Source organism: Ixodes scapularis, unplaced genomic scaffold (assembly GCF_016920785.2).
Source record: "Ixodes scapularis isolate PalLabHiFi unplaced genomic scaffold, ASM1692078v2 PGA_scaffold5__190_contigs__length_132052651, whole genome shotgun sequence".
In the NCBI taxonomy this organism is placed as follows: Eukaryota; Metazoa; Arthropoda; class Arachnida; order Ixodida; family Ixodidae; genus Ixodes; species Ixodes scapularis.
Window position 1 is genome coordinate 62,956,738 of NW_024609880.1, and position 17,287 is coordinate 62,974,024.

The 17,287-nt window shown below is 46.7% G+C and overlaps 1 pseudogene; it reads left to right on the top strand.

Moving 5' to 3' along the window:
• The first annotated feature begins 481 nt into the window (after nt 1-481).
• Nucleotides 482-17,287, top strand: part of LOC115311433 — a 47,991-nt pseudogene continuing 31,185 nt past the window's right edge.

The window sequence follows — 17,287 nt, forward strand, 5'->3', positions numbered from 1 at the left end:
AGTCACTTTGCCGGAAATGTTAGAATAGCAGCCGCAGTTTCGCTAAAAAAGAAACCTAATACTAACGTTTTCTTAATGCTTCTAAGTCATCGCACATAAAATGTTCTGTAAATGACCCCTAATGGAGGGTCACGCACGTGGCTACGAAGTTCGACAATAAGAATTGTTCGTTGTAGAAAACCGTGCGTTTCGCTCAATTCTTTTCTAGGTTTGATGAGGGAACAAACGGGGCAGGCTCGAGAGTGACCACTGCGTTTTGTGGGAAAATGTTTTTAGTATAACTCTTGAAAAAATTTACAACATACAATTTTTTTTTTTTTTTGCTACTACGCATTAGCCCTTTATGCCGCCTAACTGTTAGGTCCTTGTTCATCGATTCAAAATTATCAAATGACCTTTTCTAAATGTCAGCATATCCAGGGCTGATATAAGCCTCTCCGTTCTTTGGATGCATCTTTGAGGAAAGAACTTTACAGAAGCGATGCTTGCATTTCTTTGTCTAGTTTCTGCTTTGCTAGCATTTTCCGATGCAAAATTATCAAAAGAGAAGAGGGAAGAACTGCAAGCGAAGAGTTCCGTGAATGCTTGGTTGGTACGTATCTTGTTTTGTTGAAGTCCGCTGGGTTATAGGCTGAAATGGCATATGATAAACAAACCTCGCCATGTATTTCTTTTTATTTGATAAACACCCTACATTGATCTGGGAGACCGGCTTTAGAGTGCGTGACACTAGAGCGCTGACGTTAGAGCGCGCGACACAAGGGCGCAGCGACAGTAGCGCGCTTGACAGTAGAGCGCATGTCACTAGAGCGCATGACCAGTTGAGCGCGCGACATGAGAGCGCACAACCAATAGACCGATCTCACCAGCCAGTTTGACTCCGCCACCGCTGCCGTAATGCATCGAGGGAGCTTTAGTCTTTCTGCACGTGCGACAACCTCGCTGGAGCTGTGCGCGTGTGGAGCATGAGGCGGCACGAGCCGTCTTCTGCACTGCTGCCTGCCTCCTGCGAACTAAAGTTATGGCGGCGTCACGCATGCGCCGAACGCTTAGTGAGATCGGTCTATTGAGCGAGCACCGCAAAATGTGTGATGTACCCGCGGCTACACAGACAGAACAAAATTCTGAAACAAATCACATTGGTGATTTTTGATTGATTGAATATGCCTTTCATAAAAAAATAAAAATAAAACGGGAGCGACTCCTTCTGACCAATTGTTTACTGACATCGGAGAGAATAAGGGAAAGGGGAGTGTAGCATATGTACCGGGAATGTTTGCAATTGGAGATTTCTTCACGGTGCTACGGTGCGCATCTCGGAGAAGTTTACTTTTTGCTAAATCTGGTCTATTCTCGAAAGGCATTTGGGCACCGATCTATTTGGTGGTTATTTGGACGTCCCTCACATAATCTGAAAGAATATTGTGACGTCCATGACCGTAATAAAGACAGCTCACCACTTAAACAACTATCAGGAAAAAGATCATCGAAGGAAAGCTCAGAGTAATTTTATCGAATGCAGAGCTTTCCAGCCCTTCGACGTATGCAGGAAAACCTCCCCTGCAAATCTGTGAAATATATTTAAAAAATGTTTTGTGTACGGTGTCGACGTCACCATCTGTTGTTGATATATCGCAATGTTAAGGCAATGCCCGTTCTGTATGTCTCAGAAAAGAGTCTACAAAGAAAAAAGACTTGTCTATCACTTTGTCCATTCTTTGCATTCTATAGAACCATAGCTTCTCCCCCTTTGTTCTTAGAAAGCGGTTCAATCTTCTAGGGCCGGACGAGAGTGCTTTCATTCAGGAATGTACGAATACCAAAGATTTCAGAAATATATGAATATGGAAGAAAAAAACCGCAGCACAGACAGAAATAAGTTCGAACATAAAAGTTTTAGATGTGAATAGACCCTGAAGTTCAACACAAGGATTAGTGCCGCGGGTGGTAAATTTAAAGGATTAATTGTAGGATTCGTAGGTCAGCTTTTTTTTCAACAAAAACGTCCCCAGAGAAATAGCGCCAATGCGTCAATATCTCTCGCGGCCAAAATCCGAGGAGCGCACAGGAGACGGTGACATTGACCGCATTAGCAGGCCGCGTTTTTGCACGATGCAAATGTGTGCACACACACTTGTTTTGTACAATTGTCATGTGTGACAGTATGAATGGTTGGCGTATGACACTTGGCCTGACAGCTCCTTTCCCGAAATTGATCTTGAAAACCCCAGAATACGGGGAAGCATGTTACATGTTGCTTCTTTCTTTTTTAGACATTTTAAAATAATTTACAATAAATATGAGTGAGGTTGGTGGTGAACTTTATCAATTAAGATCAAAGACCTAATGAAGCTTGATCAGCTGAAGCGTTTTTTTTTTCTGTTGAAATGGACGCTACAAATATTCATGTTTTTTTTTTGTTTTTTTTTCAGCTTTTTGTAACACTTTTTGGTTTGTCAGATGCCAAAATTTCGTCAACTCATTTCGCAATGTCCTCTCTGAATGCTGTGGCGTTGATCCTCGCCTATTTCACATAAAACACGCGATGTCCGAACAAGTGCTGCAGAACCCAGGGATCCTGGGTTCAATCCCCACCCCTGCCCGTTTCGATCTGGATGAGCATCTATACCGGCGTGCGGTCGTGTGTCACTACTGCGTGGTGCACGCTAAAGACCCCAGGCTAGTGGTTGTACCGCACTGGCTAAATTGCTCATCTACAGCTGAGACACCAGACGCCCACTGAGGCAGACTAACTTCCGGCTGGGTAAACATACACACAACAATTTGGTTTTTGCGAACAAGTGCATCGTCGGTCGGGTCGGGCTGCTGGCGGTGGACTGGTTGTGCGCTCTCGTGGCGTGCGCTCTAATGATCTCTCGAGTCGCGCGCGCTAACGTCGCAGCGCTCTCGAGTCGCGCGCTCTAACGTCGTGGTGCTCTACTGTCGGCGCTCTTGTGTCGTGCGCTCTAGTGTTGTACAGCGCATTGATCTTTGGTTTCCAACTGGAACGTGTTCTTTTCTGGTCTTCTGTATTTATCTTGTCCCGTAGAGCGCGCCAAGTAATGTCATAGCTTTGTAATTCTGTGCTTCACCGTAATCCTGGCGGTATAATAGCAGTGGAGGTTGATAGACACCCTGTCCAACTTTACCTCTCCGCTCTGCAGTCGGCATGTAGTCGCAGACGACACCAATCAAAATTTGGGTAGCCGAAAGGTCAGTCACGTCTGCGTCCACTTAAACTTGCCATGCATCGGTCACTTCGAGGGTTGGGTGGTATAAAAAAACTATCCACACCGGTGCGAGACGCGCTGCAAAGCACCAGTCTTTAGAGACGAACTTTGTCATTTAAGTATTGAGTTGTTTTTAAGATAGAGACATGTCAGTGTCTCTATCTTACATGCAAAATTATGAATAAAGTAACTTGCAAAGTAATGAGCGAGAAACGTTTGCGCGTGTGCGTAACAGACTCTAACGCTTATCAAAGAAGTTGTACGGTAAATTTTGTCAATGTGACATTTCAAGTCGCATTTCAGTTCCAGCAAAGCATTAGAACAACATGCTCGGTATTGTCAATTCTATTATAGTCTAACAACTGCACTGTTACGTTCCCGGTAAGACCTGTACACCATAATAGTACATTATTAATTAGTGCCATCAAAAACATCAAGGCATGTGTGTTCCTAGAACCGTCATATTTCTGTAATTTTTTCTTAGGGACCACTTCTGCAACATATTTAGTTTCTGGTCACCATCATGAAGACCCGTAATATTTCCGACGATGAGCGGCGGACTCACAGTATCCACCTAAATTAAAATTGCATTGTTTAGACTGATGTCTGTTTCCGTCAGAGGTTGCATCTCTCCAGTTCTGTTTGTAACGTTAGGGGTCCCCCAAGGGAGCGCTTTAGGTCCTCTTTTGTTCTTGGTGCACATAAATGATATTGTATCAATCATTGACGCAGGTGTCCATATACGTCCTTTTGCGGTCGATTGCATTATTTTTAGAGAAATAACTTCGAGCTCGGATCAGTTATTGCTAGATCATAGTTTGCATTCCGTTGTATCATGGTGCGATACGTGGAAAATGAAGCTTAACTCTGCTGAATCAACACTTTTACGTATTACAAAAAAGAAGCAACCCTTTGAATACATTTATAATATCGCGGACACCCCGGTTACTGTGGAGCGAGAATGTAAATATCTTGGTTTAATTATATCGGACACACTTTCTTGGTCTCCTCATATAAAACATATCTGTACCCCGGCATCCAGGAAGTTGGGTTTCATTAAAAGAAAGTTGAACGACACTCCGATTCAGGTTAAGCTACATGCATATTATTCATTAGTCAGATTCAAGTTGGAGTATGCAAATATCGTTTGGGATCCATTCGCTCAGAAAGATATCCGGAAGTTGGAGATGGTGCAACGTCGAGCGGTTTGGTCTATTCACGGAAAGTATAGAAGGCTGGATTCACCATCTCAACTTATGCAGGCTAACGGAATACAGACTCTTTAGGCCAGAAGGAAACTAGCGCGGTTGAAATTCTTGTTTCATCTTCAGCAAGGACAGACTCGCATAGACCCATTGCCATATATTTCCCCTTTAGTGTCAAGAGCTACGTGGCACAGACATCAGTTTTCACTAACACCCATTTTTGCGCGTACTAATATGTTTAAGTTTAGCTTTTTCCTTCGCACTATTAGCGACTGGAACGGTTTACCTCTCGAACTATTTATCGACACCAACTTTGTAGAAGGTCTCGAGCGTCTTGATAACTGGCATATTTTGCTTTGTACATTGGTGCACCTTCATCTTTTTCGCAAGGACATTAGGATTGTATAAACCTTCATCCTACATGTGGATAGGTCATTTTGTATTAGTCAGGGTGTCGAACCGGAACCGAACCGAACCAAAAACCGGAACCGAACCGGTATTTTTTTCGGAACTGAACCCGAACCCGAACCGTTATATTGTTACCGCGATGAACCCGAACCGGAATTGAACCGGAAAAAAAAAATAACGGTTACCGGCTCATGTCAAAACGGTTCGGCCACGCGCTGTTGACAATGAATGTGCTATCAATGCCATTTGTTTTTTAAGTGCCGTCAACTGACACACACCTCGCTTACATATTTTTCTTCCCCACTCAGTCTTAGGAATATAAACGCTGCATCCATGAATCTTGACAAACGCTGCATCCATGAATCTTGACATAGGAACCAGTATTGCGCTTGTCGCGGCTTGCACGGAAAAAAGAAAATTGGAAAACTGTGCAAAAAAAAAAAAAAAAAAAGATCGCGTCATGGGATTTTATTTTTCTACAATCTCGTAAATCCTAAATGCTGCTGTGTGCTCATTTCATAACACGTTTCTAGAACGCGCGAGTTCTTGAAGCTTGCTTCCATCGGAATGAGAAAAGAAAAGGCTGTAGAGTTTGATAATAATGCATCCGGTTTCGTATAGGCACTTAGAAGCTAACATATTTGTGAGACAGCGAACTCTTCTATTTTAATATTTATCCTATTACGTCCTTCTGGCGTTGCGTTCGGTGAAGTGTTTTTCATATTCCGTATCTTGTTTAATTAAGGGTCTAATTTGAGTTACCGAAGGCTAGTTCAAATGAAGAAAGCTGTATTTTCTCCCCACTGTTCTTTCAATTGCTTACACGCCGAGGTGGCGGGATAGTTAGCGAGTTCTACTTGTAAGTGGGTTTGTAAGGAGGTCGCAGGTTTTACAGCTACTGCGTCGGACCCAATTCGATGAAGTCCGAATGCGTAAACGTCGGTGAGGTAACCTTTGAGTGCACATAAAGAAACCATTCCTGGTAGAAATCCCTGAGCCTTACACTACGATGTATCCCGTTTCGTATGTGCTGATTTCAGATGTTTTATTTGTAATTTATTTTGATGTTGCAATTTGTCATTTATAATTTCCGAACCGGTTCGCGAACCGGTTCAGCGCCCCAAACCGGTTCGCGGATCGAATTAGTCGAACCGGAACTGAACCGGAACAAAATAAATTTACCTGAACCTGAACCGTAACCGAACCCGTATTTTTTTCAGTTCGACACACTGGCATGATGGAATTACATACTGCTTGATGCTTGCTTTCGCCCCCCTCCCCTTTTTTTAAATAATATATCCTGTATATTTGCTAGTTAGTTGTAAACCTTTTAATGTCGTGTTATTTGCTTTCGTTGTATGTGTGAATGTATATGTTGTATCCCACACCTACTTGGGCCTTCAATGGCCTGTAGTATCCTCTAAATAAAAAAAAAAAAGAAAAAAAAGACGCGTCTTATACTTTCGGAAAACACTTAGTGTTTACCAATCTCTCTCATGGCTCAATTCGATCCTTAGGAGGACCTTCTCAAGCTGAGATGCTTGAAGTACGCCACTGGTCATCCTTAGAGTCGAGTCTAACGCCAGAGAAAGTTGGTGTGCGTGGAGTAGATAAAGGATGAATCTCATCATTTATACGCTTAATTCCATCTTATGATTAGCGTTGATGCTGATGAAGCGTTTGAATATCGGCGCTCGAGTGCAATTATACGAGAATTTAAATTGCATTGCGTTGCTATTTCATTTCAGCTGTTTACTGAGAAACATACACATTACCTTCTGTATCGTTCCATAGAAAACGATACTGCATATGGAGGATTCAAACCCTGTGTTAACATGTCATTGAAAATGTGTTGGGACGGCAGTCTGGTCCTCTGGTACAATTTCTATTATAAGGATATCCCTGCAAATGACGTGTGCGTATAATCTTTTATCGATTTTTAGAACAAATGCGCAGCGGTTAGAACAAAATATAAAACATATTTACGCGGTCGTTTTTGTTGCTTGTTCAGCAAAGGTTTGTCCAAGGGGTCGCCTTTACAAAAATATTTACTGACTTTCCACAAAATATTTGTACATTATAGTGTATAGAGACTCTATATATATACAACAGAAAATGTATCCACTTTTTATGCACTGTTTATAGCTTCTTGACATATTTTATAGACTTTCAATACAGCTTAGCGTATTAAATTAGGAATTAATAGCATAAAAAACAAAATTAGACATTATTTCTCTCCTATATAACAAAAATAGGTAAGTATTTGGTGTTAAACAAAAAAGAAAACTTATATTCTGAACAATAATTTTATGTTTTGTTACAATAAGTCCACTGACACTTCACTTTCCACTTGCCGCGTGCACATACACATGAGAAATACAGACGCCAGTGAGCACTCATCATACTAGTAGTTTAAGGGTGTTGACTGCTAGACCGCTATATAGAGCAGGAACTCAAACCATAATTGTAACCGAAACCGAAAATCGTTTAGGGACGAAATTCTTTCAATGACCGTAACCGGAACGAAACCGTTATTTGAAATGTACAAAAACAGTAACCGTAACCGTAAATTATTTACCGGCAACCGATATTAACTAATATTAACTGAAAAATAAAACTATTAGTTTTCTCAAGAATGGCCTCGAAGATGGATCTTGAAATGTGGCCATTAGACAGAGTTACCGTCAGCGAGTGGTGCACCGGGTAATAAATTTCCATTCAATCTAACTTTCGGATTAAGAATACTTCGTTGGAATCACTGGTCCAGCTTATAAAACCAAGTATATTTTAAATCTTTTACACTCCTACAACCGCTATCTACATTCAGTATGTGTCGCCTTCAGGGTATTAACTAATAAGTTAGAATTCTGAGATGTCCATCCAACTCGTTTCTATAAAAACCACCAAAGTTCCTGACCTACTGTAGCTATGAAGAAACCAGGTAAATTCAACATCATGCAGAGCTGGCGGAAACCAAAACCTGGTATTCATTTCGTCTGAAACGTATCGTGAGTGACGATTTTGGAGCAACACAGAAAGAAGAAAAATGTCAGAGGTTTTACATTGACGTTTTGCATAAAGTCCACGGCCAGGTTAGAACAGATTGTGTGTCGGCCCCATGCCGTCTGCGCGCGCATCCTCGTCGTCCTAAACGGGTTCTGGCACGCGCCACAGCAGCACCGCTACACTATTAGAGAGTTTTAGAATAGGGGGCCCCAACGCTTTGGGTAACCCAAAGCTTTGGGGTACCCAACGCAACGACACCTCACGCAGCGTGCTTATAGAATAGGGTTTGTGACGACGCAACGCGGCACGCTCGCCTTTTTCGCATGCAGCGCCATTGTGGACAACGAACGAACTTCTTAACAGTGAAAAATTATTAAAACGCAAAACGTTTCCGCCGAAACGACACTTTATTGTGGCTTGCGGTTCAAACAATAGGGAGGGTAACACCAGTTGGAACGGCACAGCAAGGCCCATCTGCCGACCGTCTCTGAATCAGAAGATTTACTTCTCTGGTCAACAAGAGAGTGCACGCCCTCAAATACCAGGCTATCATGTGAGCCAATGGAATTATCTGAGAACTGGACGGGCCATTCTCCGGTCACAGGCACGACGCTGGTAGGCGTAGCTTCCTGTTAGCTCATCCTGTAGCTGAAGCAGCACGACAGTTATAAAGAGTTTTATAATCGGGGGTCCCAAAGCTTTGGGGCCCCAAAGAAATAGGGGCTCAGCACTGCGCATGCGTAGAACCCAAACTCTGTTTGGGGTTTTGGGTTGGCTCGCGCCCCCAACGTGAAATTCGAGAAATAACGTGGGGCCCCCAATTGCTTGGGGCCGGGTTGTATGGGCAAACATGGCGGCGCCCTTTTCGCTCGCTTCGGTGCAAATTCGTCATGGTCGCTGCAGTATTAGCCAATTTCATTGCCAATGAATAGTGCAACCGGCTTTCGCTTTGCTTAATCTCGCTCAAGTCACAAAGAATGAGCGGTGGGCTCGCCCCATTTTAAAGATCGTACCTGATTCTCGCCGTTCCTAAGCCTAAACATACGTCGTAACTGTTGACATGGTGACGTATTGCTACTCCGCGGCTAAAGGCTCGTTCACGCAGACCCGTTTCTTTCTTTTTCTTTTTTTTTCACGTTAAGTTACGAAAAGTAACCGGGAAATCTGTGCTTCGTGTTAAACTGTGCCAGCTGCAGGTCGACCCGGTCGCGGATGGCCCGCGTGGGGAAATTTCTTCCGATTGCTTCGGGGACCCTTTCGGCCATTCAAGTCCATCTCCTGGAATGGAATGAGTTAGTGGCATACACTTCGCGTAGCACATAAATGTCATCGTCGATCGAGAAGCGAACGCGCGCAGGAGCCTTCTCTTCCTCCATCTTCTTTTGGCCTTGGATCGGCCTCGACTCGTTCGGCCATCCCATTTCGGGAAACAATCCAATCCGTAGCGCTCTATTTTGGCGCTTGTTCTCGTATATAGTAACATAGAGAGTTGAGCTAGCTTGTACATAGAAGACATACCTAAAACAGCGCACAAGTACAGGAGGAAGATAACAAAACACAGGAAGGGGCGCTGACTCCCAACTTATGTATTGTGAAAGAAAGAGAAAGAGGAAGCTTCAGATATGAAGCCCACGTTGTTGTTTTTCTTTCTTCTTTTTTCTCAACTTTTTTTTCTTCGTGACCTTATAATGTCAGTTTTCTCCTTTTCCACTGCAACTTAGTAATTTATATGTTTTTATTCTTTCTTCTTTATACCTTGTTTGTACGCGTGGGCTTCATGTCTGAAGCTTCCTCTTTCTCTTTCTTTCACAATATATAAGTTGGGAGTCAGCGCTCTTTTCTGTGTTCTATTTTCTTCCTCTTTTCGTTGCGCGCTGTTTTAGGTATGGCTCGTTCTCGATATTTTTGGGTGTGCGCTTTGACCATATGCAGCCGAAGATTTTGGCCTTCAACTATGCCGAGACTGAGACGAACGCGAGCGCGCATACTCTGCGGGCAGTTGCACTATTTAGATCTGAGCTGGAGCGACTTTGAAGCCTTGAAATACTTGTTTTCAAGATGCAGGTATCGTGCCACCGAGTAGCAATACGTTGCCATGTCAATGGCTACCGCGTATGTTTAGGCTTAGAAACGGCCAAAATCGGGGACGATCTTTAAAATGGGGCGAGCCCACCGCTCATTCTTTGTGGTTTGAGCCAGATCAAGCAAAGCGAAAGCCGGTAGCACTATTCACTGGCATTTAAATGGGCTAATACTGCAGCGACCATGACGAATTTGCTCCGAAGCGAGCAGAAAGGGCGCCGCCATGTTTGCCGACGCAACCCGACCCCAAGCGCCAACCCAAAGCCCCAAACAGATTTTGGGTTCTGCGCATGCGCAGTGGTGAGCCCCTATTTCTTTGGGGCCCCTAAGCTTTGGGGGCCCCTATTCTAAAACTCTCTATTATCTCTCTGAGGTTTTTTTTATGTTTCTTTTTATGGCGGTTCATTCTGCCAATCGCCACGTTCCATAAAAGATAGTTATTTTTGCAGGCGTCGTTGTCGTTGCCGGTGCTCCTCGGCACACTCACGAATTTCACGCCAACGTCACAGTTCCTCCGCAACACCAAAATCCAGCACATTGGCAATTTTGAAGTTAATCCGCGTGTAGTATCGCGGGTATTACCGCGTGAGCAGTAGCAGTATTACCGCGTGAGCAGCAAGACGACGATACGCGAGCCCGCCACGCGGACCAGAGAGCGGCACGAGCAGGGACTCTGGAGCATGCTGCGGTTCGAGTCTATCCTAGTCTATCCTATCGTTTCTGCCTTATTAAGTACGTGAGTTTGTTGTGATGTAGCGTTAACCTCCATACATAACATTTGGCGACGAGGCTAAACAACGGCAAGGAGCATGGCAACGAAAGAGAACGCATCAGGACCGGCACTTGGACGTCTGGAGAAGTTCGACTGGCGGAAACCGGAGTCTTGGCCGCAGCACATTGAGCGACTCGGGTTCTTCCTTTTGGTGAACGGGATCGTGGACAAAGTAGCGAAGCGGACCGTCTTCTGCAGCGTGTGGGCCTTCCATATACGCCTTGCTATGATCACTCTGCTCTCCGAAGACACTAGGTGACGTATCTTTTGAAGTGCTGTTGGCCATTCTAACGAAGCACTTCGCACCGAAAACGTCGGTAATTGCTCACCGATTTACGTTCAACAAGCGTTGCCAACGTCAAGGCGAGTCCGTGGCGAACTACATCGCGGAGTTGCGTCGCCTCGCTGAACACTGCTAATATTTATCGTTTTTGGGTGAGATGCTCCGCGATCGTTTGGTATGCGGGGTCGGCGAAGAAGCTGCACAGCGCCGTCCTCTCGCCAAACCAGACCTCGCCTTCACAAAGGCTCAGGACCTTGCAATCGCGGCACAGTATGCCAAGAAACGTACGCAAGAGATGCGTGACCTTCATAGCCCGGAGGCGGCTGAAGTTTGCTACATCGAGAGAAACATCTTGCATAAAGCGCCGAACAGCTCATCGGCGCAAGGCAACTACCCTGGCAAGGTTAAGACACCTCCAAGCTCAGTTGGCAAATGTTGGCGCTGCGGTGGTACACACGACGTGAGTAGCTGCCATTTCGCACGCGCCGTTTGCCATTTCTGTGGCAAGAAAGGGCACATTGTATGTGCCTGCCGCTAGAAGATGGCCAAGTCCAAAAACAGCGCTTCGAAAGCGGGATAAAGCTATAAGCTGGAGTTAGACAAAGCTTCCAAGGTGGAGTATCACCTAAACTTCGTTAAGCCGGCAGAAATAGTCGAAGTTCAAGTAAATGGAATTTCCATCTGCATGGAAGTAGATTGCGGAGCGGCTTGTTCAGTCATCGATCTGAGGACAATGCCTCGCCTTTCGTTCAGATTATGTCCTGAGAGTGATTTCTGGTGTCATCAGTCCCTTCTTTGTTAGTCCATAACAAAGAAAGAGACTGATGAGAACAGAAATCACTCTCAGAACATAATCTGAACGAAAACTGACGGTTCTCGGAAGTGTTAATGTTCCTGTAAAATTCAAAGGAAAGGAGCACGCGCTACCACTGCTGGTAGTGAAAGGAAGCGGCGAAAGCCTGTTGGGAAGGAACGGGCTTCGAGCACAGGGAATCAAAATTCAAGGAATTCATCAGCTATCCGAGTCTCTGCCCCGGGTGCAATGACTGGAGAAGGAATTTCCAAACGTCTTCGAGTCAAAACTTGGAGAAAGCAAAGTACCCGAAGTTCACATCGAGCTCAAGCCAGACTCCAAATCAAACTACCACAAGCCTCGAGCTGTTCCGTTGGCACTTCAACCAAGAGTGGAAGACGCCATCACACACCTAGTACAAAAAGAAATTCTGGTTCCAGTGAAGAATTCTGAATGGGCTACGCCAGTCGTACCTGTGGTGAAGCCAAACGGCAAGATACGACTATGTGGTGATTATAAATGCACCATTAATCCAGTATTGGAATGGGAAGATTATCCACTGCCAACAGCAAAACAGCTGTTAGGTAAACTGGCAGGTTGCCGGTGGTTTTCCAAGTTGGACTGGAAGCAAACCTATCAGCAGCTTTTTTTTTTTTTTTTTGATGAACACACGTCCAACCTGCTTACACTGAGTACTCACAAAGGACTTTTTAGGGTAACAAGGTTACAATTTGCTGTCGTTACCGCTGCAGCTATTTTTCAACGTCGCATGGAGCAGCTGCTAGCCGGACTACCGGGAATTAAAGCGTTCCTTGTCGATATCCTGATCGGTGGATCCGACTCAAGAAAACATGACCTTCGAGTCCGTGCAGCTGTACAAAGAATCGAAGAGGACGGACTTCACTTGAACCAGAAGAAGTGCGCTTTCGGAGTAAAAGAAGTGACGTTCCTGGGTCGCAAGATAGACCAAGACGGGGTACACCCAAAACAGGACAAGGTGAAAGCAATCCATGATGCACCTGCGCCTAAAGGCAAGAAGAAGCTTCAAGCTTTCTTAAGACTCCTGAACTTTTATAATCGCTTCCTGCGTGGACCTTCAGACGTGTTGGAGCCTCTCCACCGACTTCTAAGGGACAGAGTAAAATGAAGTTGGCCATCCAAAAAAGCAAAGGCCTTCAACGATGCAAAGAAAGTTCAAGAGAAAGTTCTGAACATTCAGCATGCCTCGCAACCCGGTGTTGTGTCCATGAAAGGCCTAGCTAGAAGCTACGTCTGGTGGCAAGGACTAGACCAACAGATCGAGGATCGTGTTCGATGCTGTACGACTTGTCGGGAGACGCGAAATGCGCCGGTTCGAGCTCCAATCCATTCATGGGAATGGACGGTGAACCCATGGTCCAGACTACACATGGATTTTGCCGGCCCTTTTGAAGGCAAGATATTTTTTATCGTCATTGATTCACACTCAAAATGGGTCGAAGTACGTTTAGTAAAAACGACTTCAGCGGCGGAAGTCATCCGAAGTTTAAGAGAACTGTTTGCGACATATGGAGTGCCGGATGTGCTGGTTTCCGACAACGGAGCTGCCTTCACTTCGGCAGAGTTTCGAGAGTTCGCAGAAAGCAACGGTATTCGACTTTCGCTTGTTTCGCCGTATCATCCAGCTTCCAACGGCCAAGCTGAAAGGATGGTTCAGAAAACGAAGAAGTCGCTGTCACGCCTGAAGGAAGGAGACTGGTCCACAAGGACATCAAGAGTTTTGATAACTCAACATGTTCTACCTTCCACTACTACTGGGAAAACCCCAGCCGAGCTGATGATGGGACGTAAGCTTCGAACAGCTTTAGACCTGCTTCATCCATCGTCGGCAAACCGCACGATTGAAAGACAAGAGAAGATGTTCATGGACCAGAGGAAGAAAACGGTCAATTTTCAGAAAGATGCGATGGTCTGGGTAAGGAATCTGCTGTCGCCCCATTCTAAGTGTTTGGCAGGAAAAGTGATGAAAAGTTGTGGACCTCTGTCCTACAAAGTGCTATTGGAAGGTGGTCGCGGATTCCGACATGTCGATCACCTGCGTTCACGTTGGATGAATACGACATTGTCCTCGGCGTCCGAACGCGATGCAAGTCTCCGCGAGGAAAGGGGAAGAGACCGTGAAAACGTCTTGGAGACAACCACGCATGCGGAGTTGGGAACAACAATGCCCCATACGAGTGACTCTCCGGAGCAGCTTTTGGATGCCGAGTCCTCCGAAACACCAATATGCGAACCGGAAACGCTTGCCCGTCCAACAGCCGACGCTGAAGTGCCAACTGGTCGTCCGACGAGAGTACGTCGAGCACCGCGGTACCTTTAAGATTACTATGTAGATTAGGACACCTGCGGACTGGGTAACGATTCCGGGGGAAAGGGATGTAGTATCGCGGGTATTACCACGTGACTAGGAAGACGACGATACGCGAGCCTGCCACGCGGACCAGAGAGCAGCACAAGCAGGGACTCTGGAGCATGCTGCGGTTCGAGTCTATCCTATCTTTTCTGCTTTATTAAGTACGTGACTTTGTTGTGATATAGCGTTCGCCTCCATACATAACAGCGCGGAGACTTGTCACTAGGCCGCCACTAGCTTCTGTTTTCGTCACCCTTGATAAAATGTCTGATCAAAATTCTGATGCCGGCACAGATCATATCGGTGCGAAACATCACTGCACATTTGCGTATTTTGAAAATGAACACCGAAAACGAAATACGCCGGTAAGGCCAAGACCCGGAAGGAGATGTAACGTTTTGTAAACGTTGCTGCTCATGACCTCCTCCACTGAAAGGCCACAACAACGGTTAGAAAAGCATTCGTGTTCAGCGCGTACTTACGCGCCATGATGGTGTGAAGATCTAGGATGCCGATGTGGCCATCGACCAATGGAAGATGTCCGTTTCAGGCTCAGAGAGTGAGAGTATAGTTGTGGGGGACACGTCGAAAATCTAACTTGTCTTCTCGGGAGGTCAGGCGTAAAGATCTGAAGCTTCAAGTGGTCCAGCCGCGATTCTATGGCTCCGTTAGACGCCGGCGCTGACTACGTTGCAGATGATGTTCTTCCCGACAGGAGGCTTTCCGGGTAGCATTGAGGTGCCATGCCAGAAATCCCACTTCTGAAAACAATATTACTGAGTTTAATTTATTAGGTGTTGACCATGGCCAGATTAGAACAGATTTTGTGTCGGCCCCGTGCCCTGTGCTGGCGCATCCTCGTCGTCCTACGCGCCTCAGAGTATTTGTCGCGGGACTCTGAACGGGAGCTATTCGAACGTCAACACGATGAGCTCGAACATCCACAGACGCGCCACGAGATCGCTTCCAGCATCACTGGAGCCCTCCACCTGCTCCCACCAAAGGTATAACTTCTGCGGGAATCAGTTTTAGCGGAGCCACCAACGCGATCCGACTACCTCCGGTGGAGCCCCCGCCGCCCATTCCTGGAACGAGGGCCCGTGAGGCCTACGACATTTTGCGCGAATCCGCCCAGAACACACGAAGTCTGTCCACGAGAGGCGCCCACGAGAACCGGCATCTCCACCCGTATCTGTTCTACTGGGACGCCATGCTCCCTGAACACCAGAACCTCATTTTCGATAGACTGGAACTCTTTCACGTTGTTGCGAGAAGGAAATGAAGAACGGCTATTCAATTCCAGACGTAGAGGCTCAAGGCCAAGGTCTTCAGAGAGCACCCCGACCAGCTACTCAATCACCCTCGACGCGGACGCTGCACGGATCGTGCCCCCGCAAACACCAGCTACTGCCCAGGCAATAATTTCAAGAGGCCCCCTAATCCAAAGTGAGTACGGCAGCGACCCTGGGTCTTTGAGTCCCACCAGTGCCGTCATCAACGGCACAGTATCCTCGACGCTCCTGGACGTCTTTCCTGTCGAGGATGCTCTCGACCACGCATTTTGCGAGGCTGGCGTCTCGGCCGACCTTGCCCGTGCTTGGCCTTGGACCGAAGAAACCGACCCATTGGATCCGAACTCGACGACTTCCGATGCTAAGCGTATCCTGGAGTGGCTCAGCAGGACCAACAGTGTCGAGCCCCACGGCGATGACGACCTCTTCGACACCTACGATGGCGAGGAGGAAAACCAAACCAATAGAAAGGTAGTCATTACAGAGAAAGAAAGCGACGTCGAACGCTCCAAGTCGAACCTGCGTTGCACTACCTACACGTCGAGAGCGACGGGACCTCCGCCGCCAGTCCGCCCGACCCAGCAGGCACGTCAAGTCGACTGGCGGTGTTTAGGGAGGCATTTATTTTTCACGGGCCGACCAACTTCGGCGTACTTCCCATTCGCTGCACGAAGAATTCTTGACTCACGTCCCACTCCCCCCCCCCCCCCCCCCCCCGGATCAGGTTTCAATGATCAATGCCGCCACAACCAACATGTTTGCGGCCAGCATCATTGAACACGCCTCACGTCGCCCATACCTCAACCCCGTCTTCCTCGAATTCAAGTCAGCCACCGAGTCCCACTTTGTTTTAGACTGCGCCGCACTTACTCCTCACCTCTCGACACCTCCGTTCCGCGTTACTCCGCTAGCCCAGGCCATAAAAGCAAACTCCCTCCTGCTTCAAGCATATATTGTGAAGTTCGACCTTGCCGAGACCTCTTATAATATCACGCTTCGTCCTTCCTCCCGCAACCTGACCACACTTAGAGTAGGCCGCCGTTACTACCGTTTTTGGCGTATGCCCTTCGGGATAGGCCCGGCGCAGTTTTACATGCAGCTCTTGGCACACCCATTGCCAGAAAATACGCGCGCGTGGACTCTGGGCTTGGTCTCACATAGACAACTCCTTGTGCGCCCATCTCGACCCAGGCAAGCTGGCGTCTACGGTGCGCCTCCTCGTGGAGGACTTGCTGCGGTCGGGATTTTGCTTCAACCTAAGCGAAACGAGCCTGGAACCCACGTGACGCATTGATTTTCTTGGGTTCAGGAACGACGTAGCCGTTGACACCATTTCGCACACGCTAGAACGGCTCGGAGCCATTCCTCGTGTCCTTCGCTCGCTGTAGCGCCCGCTTCCCCTCAAGGCGCTCCAGCGAGCGGAGGGTTACTTGGCATTTTACTTTTCTCTCTATAACTCTAGTTTTTTTTTTGTCTCTTGTTTGACAGAGTCTCAGACAAAATTTCTTTTTCATCCATTTGGCTTCCTTTTCTTCTGCGTGTTTGGCCGACTTTGCCGCACTGCCAACTGCTCCACCTTCCCCCGCTACCCAACAACACATAGACACATGCCTCCGAAGTCGGTTTTAGCGTAGTTGTCGGCGTCTGTGCGCAGGCGATCATCGCCCCTCTGCCGAGGCGAATATACACGTTTCCAATGTTTACAAAACTCACAATGCACACGTGCTAAATTACGGTCCCGCAGGCGCAAGTTCGTCGCTTCGGACAGCGAGCAAATCACACGCCATACGCACGAACACTGAAAATGGAACCGGCCAGGAGCCG